This window comes from Salvia hispanica, chromosome 2, assembly GCF_029641045.1.
Source record: "Salvia hispanica isolate PSC_SH4W2 chromosome 2, Shi_PSC_v1, whole genome shotgun sequence".
Lineage (NCBI taxonomy): Eukaryota > Viridiplantae > Streptophyta > Magnoliopsida > Lamiales > Lamiaceae > Salvia > Salvia hispanica.
This window is the reverse complement of record NC_142693.1, coordinates 3,873,250-3,884,382: the sequence shown is the minus strand read 5'-3', so window position 1 is coordinate 3,884,382 and position 11,133 is coordinate 3,873,250. Positions and strand designations below refer to the sequence as shown.

The window sequence follows — 11,133 nt, the reverse complement described above, 5'->3', positions numbered from 1 at the left end:
GTATATTATAGAAATAAGTTATTGTTTTAACAATTTGATGGATATACAATGAGTATAATCCTATAATAATTAGCAATTTTACCTTGGGTGCTGATGTGGCAGGGTTCGTCCAATTATTGGAGATGCCAAAGCCATTGGGTGTACTTAATAGATATGAAAAACCTTGGGATCTCGTCGGCCTATTATTATTTGAGTAGATCAATTACTAACTAATTAATAATCTTTTTAAATTTTGAGTACAAAAATAATAATACAACATGTGGAATTAATCTTAGTTCTCATTTATTCAATTAATATTTTATGTCACACAAGAATATTACCGTGCGGAATCCAAGTTTTGAGCATGAGGCACCGAATAAGCATTGTGCATGTTGGTATTTACCATTGCATCAATTCCCGAGCTTTCAAATGGTACCTATCATAAACAAGACAATTTATTTAATCCAAATTCTCAAGTGTCATTTCAATGTTTTGAGCACGAGGCGTCAAATAAGCATTGTGTATGTCGGTATTTACCATTGCATCAATTCCCGAGCTTTCAAATGATACTTATCATAAACATGAGAAAATTTGTTCAGGATATAAGTTACACGATAATATGGTAAAATTTGTTTATGTATTAGTTATGATATTTGACAAAACACACACAAAAGCCCACCGTTACGCACACAAGACACACAACATTGCACACCAAATGTTGCACTACACACTCACAAAACCGCAAAACACTGCACACCATGTGCACTGCACACGTACACAAAACACAAACATACACACAAACATACACATACGACACACAACGTTGCACATACAACACACAAGGATTTATATATATATGTCTTACGAGCGTTTGTGAGGATTCAATTTGCACCTTTCCATTTGTAGACGAAGATCTTGAAAATTGAAATTGAGGATGTATATTTGACAGTGATATGTCATATCTATTCATCATCTCCTCATAGTGTGCTTCTTCACCAACCATCGTTGTAGTATTAAATGGTTGACTCGCTTGATATCTATTACAAAATCATAATGAAATAAGTTCGTTAAACAATAATTTTAATAGTTTCAATTTGACAATTATGAGATAATCAAAAAATTAAAAAATTATGGATTTCATTTCATCATAAGTTAATAAAAAATTACTACTTATATAAAGCAAGAGAGCACTTACATCTGCTGATCAAATGAATATAAATGACCATAAACATTAATAAATCAACATTTGTGAGACTTGTAGACTTTAAATCTTCTGAATAACCAAAATTAGATCTGCAAACCACAGATGTAATCTGATATAGTATGATTAAAATAGGCATAAATTAACACAGCATTCTAATTGAAATCAACCAATACCTTTGCAAAGAAACTTAGTGTTGATTTCTTTAAAGCTCTTCAAATCCCCAAATATTCTCAGGAAACAAGAATATTATGTATCTGAATGAAAAACACTTTTCACAAATGCTATTGTAGCATTCACTTTTGCGAAATAAAGTGAATTCTCATTTACACTTCCTTAAATAATATGGAGATGTTAAACGCAATATCGCCACGGATTAGTTTTATAATAAAATATGAGTGGGAATGAGTTAGTGGAATATGAGGTCCACTGTCAAAAATGATAAAAGTGAAATGGGATAAATTTTGGAAAATAGACAGAAATGTAAAAATGGGACAAATTTTCAGGGATGGAGGTAGTATTTTGCAACTTACGAATTATATCTAGATCCATGTTTTATAATAGAGTGATGATAAACAACCAAATTTTGTGCAACCAAAATAAGGTTATATCAATAATTTGATGTATTAATTATATATTAAAGTAATAAATATAGTAAGTGGACAAGTTAAAAAGACATATTTGCCTTTAATCTCATTTTTTATTTTTAAAATTTGAATTAAAGTATGCACTAATTACATTTATGGTCCAAAAAAATAAAAAAATTATATACAAATCATAAATATATGACCACAATATTATGCACTTTCCATGTACTATATATGCATCCATATAATTTAATTAAATGCATAAACAAATCTATTTTTCCAAATAAACTAATTTTTAATTGTACATAATTTGGTCACAAATTTTGTGTTTATAATACTCCAATTGCAAATTTGTTGTTTATAATACTCCAATTGCAAAATGACCTACCTATTACTTTTCTTCCAAAAATAAGTTGTTTAGTATTTAGAGGTTTAATGATTAAATTAATATCATCTGCTCATGTCATAAATTGTACTATTTCATTCAAGGTTAGTCTATCACACAAAAAAAGCTAAATGGAAAGAAAGTCTGATTACAAATTTTAAGTTACAAAAGCTGATTAGATTAGATATTACAAAAGCTGATTAGTTACTAATTAAAAGCTGATTAAATTACATAATGCTTCATTTTCAAAGGGCATTGTTGGTTGGGTTCTTGCGAGACAATCTCTTCTGAATTTCAGAGGGATATCCTGCAAAGAAAATGATATCAAAACATTTTTTACACTAATTCAATTATGAAAAGAAAGCATTTTATACTACTTCCGTCCCCCAAAATTTCCTACACTTTGATCCGATACGGGTTTTAAGAAATGTAATGGAAAGCGAGTTAAAAAAGTTGGTGGGATGTGAGTCCTACTTTTAAAGTATTACTTAGTTTTATAATAAAACGTGGGTAGGAATGAGTTAGTAGAATATGAGATCCACTGCTAAAAATGGTAAAAGTGAAGTGTATCAAAATTTTCAGGGACGGACCAAAATAGTAAACCGTATCAAATTTTCAGGGACGGAGGCAGTAATAAGTAACCTGGTGTGTTTCGAATTCGTTTTCCAATGCCATTTCTGCCGAAGATTTGAACGAATACACGAGCTGGCTCCACATACGAAAATATCAAGAGATCATGCTCTTCTATATTGTTATCCTCCACAAAATTAACCCAACCCTCTTCAAAGAAGAATTCTCCATTTGCTTGTGCAATTCGCACCTCCCAAGTCGTCACCTCTCCTTCCCTTTCCATGCTGCACCTCTCTGGAGCTCTTGCTCCAAAGCTTCCCATGAAAGTTGGATATATTTTCTGTCAAAATAATGAAATCATGACTCCAAATTTAAAATATACTCCTAAAAGAGAAAATTTGAAAAAAAAGGGAGAGACCAGTTTTGTTTGGCATAGGGTTGTGGTGTAGTGTGTAGCGAACGAGGTTGTTGGACTGTGGTGGGCAACCCAATACATTGTCGATTCCTATCACACTAAACTAGAAGAAGAGAATTGAAAGGAATGGAGGAGAGGAGTTGTTTATGGTATTGAGAGAAGTTGTGTTGAGTATATATAATAACACACCACTGTTTATGCTTTCGTGTTGGAACTTAAAATTCTTAGTTGGTGTCAATTAATGTTGGAGTAAATGCTTGGGTTTAGTGGGAAGGTGTAAGTAACGGATCAAAGATAGTTGGTGTAGTCCTTTTGAATACGTGATTTAAGAAATGAATGCGTTAAAGATTAAATTCAATATAGTAAAATAGGATAAGAAATATTCTCTCCGTCCCAAGATAAGCGACTCATATTAGGGCATCCATAATGGGACGCCCTAAGCGATGCCTTATGCACCGCCACGTCAGCATTTTATCCTCCTCCTATTCCACCTGCAGTGGGGCGGACTATAGCCCGCCCTAAGCGACGCCCTAAGCATTTTTCTATTATTTGAATATTTAAATACTTCAAAATTTGGAAAACTAAAACTTCATTTCATTAAATTTCAAACATTACAATACGAAAAAAAAAACTATAATTTCTCAACGGCTCGCGGTTCCAAACTTCTTCAATCATGTCGGTCATGAGCTGAGTATGGTCTTGTTGGTTGCGCATTGAGGCCTGTCGCTCTAGAACCGCACCGAAGCCAGTCGGTAATCCTCGAGTGACCGGCGAGGTCGCCGTGCTGGAGCTAGATCCGGCTTCATCATCCACCCAATTGGTGACATGGCCACGTTCTTGTTCGACTATCATGTTATGCATGATGATGCACGCATACATGACGTCGGCCAAGTAGTACCCCATATGATGTGTGCGCCGTTGGCAGTGAACTGAATGGCCGGAGCGCGACCCCTGCACTGATCGGCGAATAGGGTGGACGAGTTGAGGACGTTGATGTCGTTGTTCGACCCGGCTACACCAAAGTAGGCATGCCAGATCCAGAGGCGGTGGTCAGCGACGGCTTCTAGGATCATCGTCGGGTGGCTGCCCTTGTAGCCGCTAGTAAATTGGCCTCTCCAGGCTGTCGGTCAATTCTTCCACTGCCAGTGCATATAGTCGATGCTCCCTAGCATCCCAGGGAAGTCGCGCACCGTCTCGTGCATCCGCATCAGGTTCTGGCAATCGTCAGCAGTCGGGCGTCGCAAATATGTGTCGCCAAAAGCCTCCATAACTAACTTACAAAAATTCTTCAGACATTCGCGGCCAGTTGTATCCCGACGTGAAGGTACTCGTCGAACATATCTGCTGTTGTGCCGTAGGCCAACTGGCGGATTGCAACCGTGCACTTCTGCAACGGCGTAAGTCCGGGTCTGCCGATCCCATCTTCCCGATACTGGAAGTACTCATCACGGGCCTCCAACGTATGCACAATGTGGAGAAAAAGATCTCGGCTCATTCTAAAATGGCGGTGAAAAACATTCGGGCCCCACCTTGGATTCTCGGCAAAATAATTTGCGAACAGACGTTCGTGCGCTACGTCGTGCTCGCGGGGGACAAACGTCCGTCGTCGTATCGGGCGAGGGATCCGCGCCTCCGCCGCCGCCGCCGCCGCCTGCTCCCGCTGCATTTGTGCCAAGCATTCCGCCTTGGCTTCATTAACGGCATCGAACAAGGCTCGAGTCAAGGACCGTCTGCAGCCATCCGATGTACTCAAATCGTAGTCGTCGGGATTCATTTTTGAGTCAATGAGAGAGAATAATTGAAGAGAAATTGAAGAGATGTGAAATTGGAGTGTGTGAAATGGTAGTGAATAGTAGAGTTTAAATAAGAAAAAAAATTTGAAAAAATTCAAAAAAAAAATAGAAACGCGTGCCCATCGTCCGCGACCCATCGTCCGCCGTCGTCCACAGTGGCGGACGATGCGACGGACGATGGGTATCCTCCGCACATCGTCCGCGGACGATGGTTAACCCATCGTGCGCGATGCTGCAGTGGCTGACGATGCGACGGACGATGCATCGTCTGCCCCATTGCGGATGCCCTTATGTCCCAAGATAAGTGAGTCATTTCCATTATTTTTTGGTATTGTCTCTCTTACTTTTTATTTCTACGTTATTCACTTTCTTACTTTATTCACTTTCCACTTTACTAACAAAACCTCATTTCCTTAAATCTCGTGTCGAATAGTTTATGCTCACTTATCTTGGGACGGAGGGAGTAAAATAAGAGATGGAGAGAGAAAAGTTTGAGAGATATAAAATTTTGCAAAAAAAAATTGACTCAACTACCTTAAACAATGAAAAAAGAATACGACATTATCGTCGAGCAACACCTGCGCCGCTTGATATCCCTTCACCATCACGAAATGGACAACACCGTCAATTGTGACACTGCACGCAATGCACCCTCTTCGATCGCAAGTCTATTGCAGCATCGAAGTAATGACTCGTTCTTTTAATCGGTGTTTTTGACATGATATAATTAAATTAGTATTCCATCTATCTCACCATGATTTAAGAAAATATGCTTAGTAAGTTATATATATTGTATAACTAGAGTAGAGAACAAAATTTTGATAGCGAATAAAGTACTCCTACTTATTAAAATAAAATAAAATAATAGTACTAGAAATATTAGTACATCAAGTGCAACAACCTAAGTGTTTTTAGCTTCTAATTTAATTTCAAATGACATATATAGAGAAAATTACAAATCAATACTTTAGTTTTAGAAAAGTTTGCTCTATACCCTTCACCACAGCTCTGGTCTCTGCCCCTCCTGTATTGATATGAGGTTGATTAGATATCACAAAAAAAGCTGATTTGAGTAGTCTATGCCATAAAGATTGATTTGATAGTATAAATAGTCCTACCTAGGCCCATCAAAATGCACATAGGATATTGGGTACTGATGTCTGTAATTTGGAGAGAGTAATTCGGCATAAATAAATACGGAATACTCTCTTCGTAAGCAAATAAAAGTCCCAATTGATTTTTACCATTAATGGTAATAAAGTCTTATATTTTACTAATTTATTCCACTCATATTTCATTTAATACTACTAAATACTACAAGTGAGACTCATATTTCCATTATTTTTTTTTCATCTATTTTTCTGAATATAACTTCAAATTTGTGCCGCCAAAAAATGAGACTCTTAATGGCTAACCGATGAATTATTTTTGACACCAACATTACTACGGAGTATTAAAGGAGTAGTATTTTATTTCATCCTTTTCACTGTTAATAATGGAGTAGCTAGTATAACTCGATGGGATGCAGTGTTATTTTTATCCAGGTACAGTAGGTGTCTTGTTAGGTTGAGATTTATCAACCTAATTGAGAATTGAGATGCAATCTCAGCCACTCATCCAGAATATTTGTGAAATGTCAACAGCATGTAGTTTATGTCAACAGAGGGGCATAATTGTAATTTTATTTATTTTTTTTAATTTTTTTTAATTTTTAAAACTTTTTTTTTCGCTTTTTTTTATTTTTTATTTTTTTAAATTTTTTTTTCAACTACATATACAATTCATGTCAACTACACATCAAATGTCAACAACTTTATTTAATAAATACTATTTGACATGAATTGTACATGTAGTTGACATTATATTGTGTAATTAACATGAATTGTATATGTAGTTGACATGGGTTGTACACATAGTTGACATTATATGTGTGTAGTTGACATGAATTGTGTGTGTGGTTGACATGGATTGTACACATAGTTGACATTATATGTGTGTAGTTGACATGAATTGTATATGTAGTTGAAAAATAAAAAATAAAAAAATAATAAAAAAAAATAAAAAAAAATCTAAAAAAAATCTAAATAAAAATTTAAAAAAATAAAAGATAATTTAAAAAATTTTATAAAAAATTAATAAAAAATTAAAATTAAAAATTTAAAAAAATATTTGTTGAATAAAATTTACCATGATATTACCATTCTGCCCTTTCATAATTAATTAATCTAAAGATATTTTCCATGTGGAAAAATCTGGACCACCCATTCAATAAAAATGAGTGGCTGATATTGCATCACATTTCTCAATTAGCATAAAAAATCTCAATTGATCACAATCCGGTACAGTACTATGTTATTTTCAAAGTGTGTTATTTTTATTTTTTTTTGGTAAAATCTGGCTTTGATTTTTTTTTAATTCCTAGTCGAGATAAATAATTTTGCAATGAGAACTTTTTCTCAAATAAATTGTGAAGAAGATTATATAGGAATAGGTAATCTTTAGATACTAAACAAACGACTCTCTTTATAAGAAGGATACTAGTAAATCAAGTGCAATAACTTTTTTTTTTTTTAAATACAATAAGCAAAGTTAGGGGATTTGAGTCACGTCCGGTTAACCATGTTGCATACCATTAGCCAAATGCGCATTCCCAATCAATCGGTGCGTGTTTCATTTGAAGCAATGAAGATGCGTAAATGGGGGTCAAGAGGAAGGCCGACATCCTCGTACCTCTTGTCATACAATGAGTACCTAGAATTTGTATTCGATTTAATAAGAATTGGCTAGCAGAGTCTACATAAAATGTTAAGTAAATATTACTACTACTAGAATAGTAAATTTTTAATACCTTTCCCCATTGTTGTAGCTTGAACTATACCTATGAAGACCTCGACCAAAATTGGAATTCCGACTTTGATGATTTGGAGGTGTCTCATCTTGAGAACGCACTTTCCTCTACACAATAAATGTATACATATACGATGAAATAAAATATGAAGGTAACATAAAAATGTAGTGGTGATACACTCACACGTGATTTGGAGAGTTTTTTTCATAGATCAATTTGTACATATTAAACATGAGAACTTATCCCAAAAGACTAATTTATAAGGATAAATGTCATTAATGAAAAAAAAAATCTCATAAGTCAAGTCATCAAAAGGCAGGTTATGTATAAAGTCGTACCTTCAGTGATGATGATGATGAGAGGGCGTTAGAAGCACTCGGATTGAAGCCACTTGGTGTATTCATTTGATATGGACTTCCTTGAGTAGTACTAACTGGTCTATATAACACGTAAGTTAGTCTTGATTAAAAGTATACCTTATTTAAAAGATAAGCTAAACATCAACATGTTATATATGAATGGATATACATTCAAAAGATCAGTGAGAATGATTAATATCGGATTGAGAATGACACATTCTTGATTGTTAATATAATTAGTCTTGCACGCACAAGCACACTCTTGCACATATGTTTTTGCCAATTTGCGCATAAAAAGTTCGCGAATAAGCTAAAGGGTTCGAATCCTATGATCTGTGAACTATCCGCAAACTTCATATTAACAGAATTTAATATGCTCATGCATAATTCGTATTTATACATCTTTCTCGATTCTCACGTTAATTTACGCGATGAACTCTCGGTGTTACCTGATTGGAATAGGAGATATAACAGTTGTGGCATTGTTTTGCATTTGTTGTGTCGGATAAATATGTTGAGCTGCAATGTTATTTAATAAACCAGACATCGAGCTTTCGTACAATGCCTGCATATATTATGTATGCAAAAAATAGGTAAATTATAGAAGTAAGTTATTGTTTTAACAATTTGATAAGGATATACAATGAGTATAATCCTATTACAATTAGCAATTTTACCTTGTGTGCTGATGTGGCAGGGTTCGTCCAATTATTGGAGATGCCAAAGCCATTGGGTGTACTCAATGGATATGAAAAACCTTGGGATCTCGTCGGCCTATATTATTTGAGTAAATCAATTACTAACTAATTAATAATCTTTTTTAATTTTGAGTATAAAAATAATAATACAACATTTGGAATTAATCTTAGTTCTCATTTATTCAATTAATATTTTATGTCACACAAGAATATTACCGTGCGGAATCCAAGTTTTGAGCATGAGGCACCGAATAAGCATTGTGCATGTTGGTATTTACCATTGCATCAATTCCCGAGCTTTCAAATGGTACCTATCATAAACAAGACAATTTATTTAATCCAAATTCTCAAGTGTCATTTCAATGTTTTGAGCACGAGGCGTCAAATAAGCATTGTGTATGTCGGTATTTACCATTGCATCAATTCCCAAGCTTTCAAATGGTACTTATCATAAACATGAGAAAATTTGTTCAGGATATAAGTTGCACGATAATATGGTAAAATTTGTTTATGTATTAGTTATGATATTTGACAAAACACACACAAAAGCCCACCGTTACGCACACAAGACACACAACATTGCACACCAAATGTTGCACTACACACTCACAAAAACGCAAAACACTGCACACCATGTGCACTGCACACGTACACAAAACACAAACATACACATACGACACACAATGTTGCACATACAACACACAAGGATTTATATATATATCTTACAAGCATTTGTGAGGATCCAATTTGCACCCCTCCATTTGTAGATGAAGATCTTGATAATTGAAATTGAGGATGTATGTTTGACAATGATATGTCATATCTATTCATCATCTCATCATAGTGTGCTTCTTCACTGGCCATCATTGCAGTATTAAATGGTTGACTAGCTTGATATCTATTACAAAATCATAATGAAATAGGTTAATTAAATTATAATTTTAATAGTTTCAATTAAAAAATTTATGTAATAATTGAGAAAAATTACAAAATTATGGGTTTCATCAAAAGTTAATAAAAAATTTATATAGCAATGTTCCTTATATGCAGAAGCAAGAGAGCACTTACTTCTGCTGATCAAATGAATGTAGATGACCACATGCTGCAGAGAGATCTATATTTCCTTCGTAAAATTGTGACAGCATTTTCCCCTTCTCATAAAAAAAATATAAAATTCGTCATACTGCTTAATAATTTAATTATACATTCAAAAACAAATATATGAGTCCATAGTAAAAATTTACCTGTAATGGACCTCCTGATAATTGTGTCTGCCTGCTTTGTGAAAAATTTGGCGCATCCTCAAAATTTGAAGTTTGATATTGACTTGTTTGAGGGATGCTACAAATTTATTTAAATAATTAGAGCACTCCCAATGGTTTGGGGATAAACTCCCTTATTTCTCCCTAACTCCTGCCACATCAGCGCCACATCAGCACCAAAATTTATCCCCAGTTTTTAGCCAACTTTTAGCCAACCTCTGCAATGGTTTCTCCCTTATTTCTCCCTTATTTCTCCCTAACTCAACATTTCATTTTTACATCATCACTAATTTAATTGTTTTATTTTTATATATAATAAAGCTAGCTTATTTAATTTATAAGATAAAACAAATAATGGTAATAAAGTTCGTTGTATTAAACACGGGTACACATTACAACGAAGAAAATTTAAAAAAAAAAGTACACGAATGGAAAAAAAAATCAAAAAAAAAATTCAAAGAAAAAAAAATTCAAGGGCGGTGGGCGCGATTTCTATTTGCCCACAATTCTTCGATGATATCGTGTTGTAGTGCTTGATGGGCCTCCTTCTGGTGTATGTCCATGAACGCCTGGAACCGTTCATGTTCGTTGTGCGGTACACCCTAGCGGGCGGACTCGGTTGAGACACCGTGACTCGATGATGCAACACTTGGGTCGTTGGTGACGTCGAGGACGCCTTCGTGTTCATCATCGATGATCATGTTATGCATGATGATGCACGCATACATGATATCGGCAATATCCCCCTGGTAGAAAAAGCGCGTCGGGCCCTTTACCAGTGCAAATCGCGATTGGAGCACCCCAAATGCCCTCTCCACATCCTTGCGCGCAGACTCTTGCGCTCGGGCAAAATACCTTCTTCTATCTCCGAGTGGGCATCTGATCGTCTTCAGAAACACGGGCCATTGCGGATAGATGCCGTCAGCCAGGTAGTACCCCATGTTATGCACATTGCCATTGGCCGTGAATTCGATGGAGGGGCCTAACCCGTTGATCCGCTCGTTGAAAAGGGGCGAGGAATTGAGAACATTTAGGT

The 11,133-nt window shown here is 35.2% G+C and overlaps 1 long non-coding RNA gene across 1 annotated transcript; it reads right to left on the bottom strand.

Annotated features, from left to right (window-relative positions):
* Positions 1 to 2,230: 2,230 nt before the first annotated feature.
* LOC125202505 (uncharacterized) lies at positions 2,231 to 3,279 on the bottom strand. Its single transcript, XR_016134921.1, has 3 exons — positions 3,141 to 3,279; positions 2,795 to 3,062; positions 2,231 to 2,459 (listed from the first exon to the last, which is right to left on the bottom strand). It is a non-coding gene; the product is annotated as an uncharacterized LOC125202505 (long non-coding RNA).
* Between the last annotated feature and the right edge of the window lie 7,854 nt (positions 3,280 to 11,133).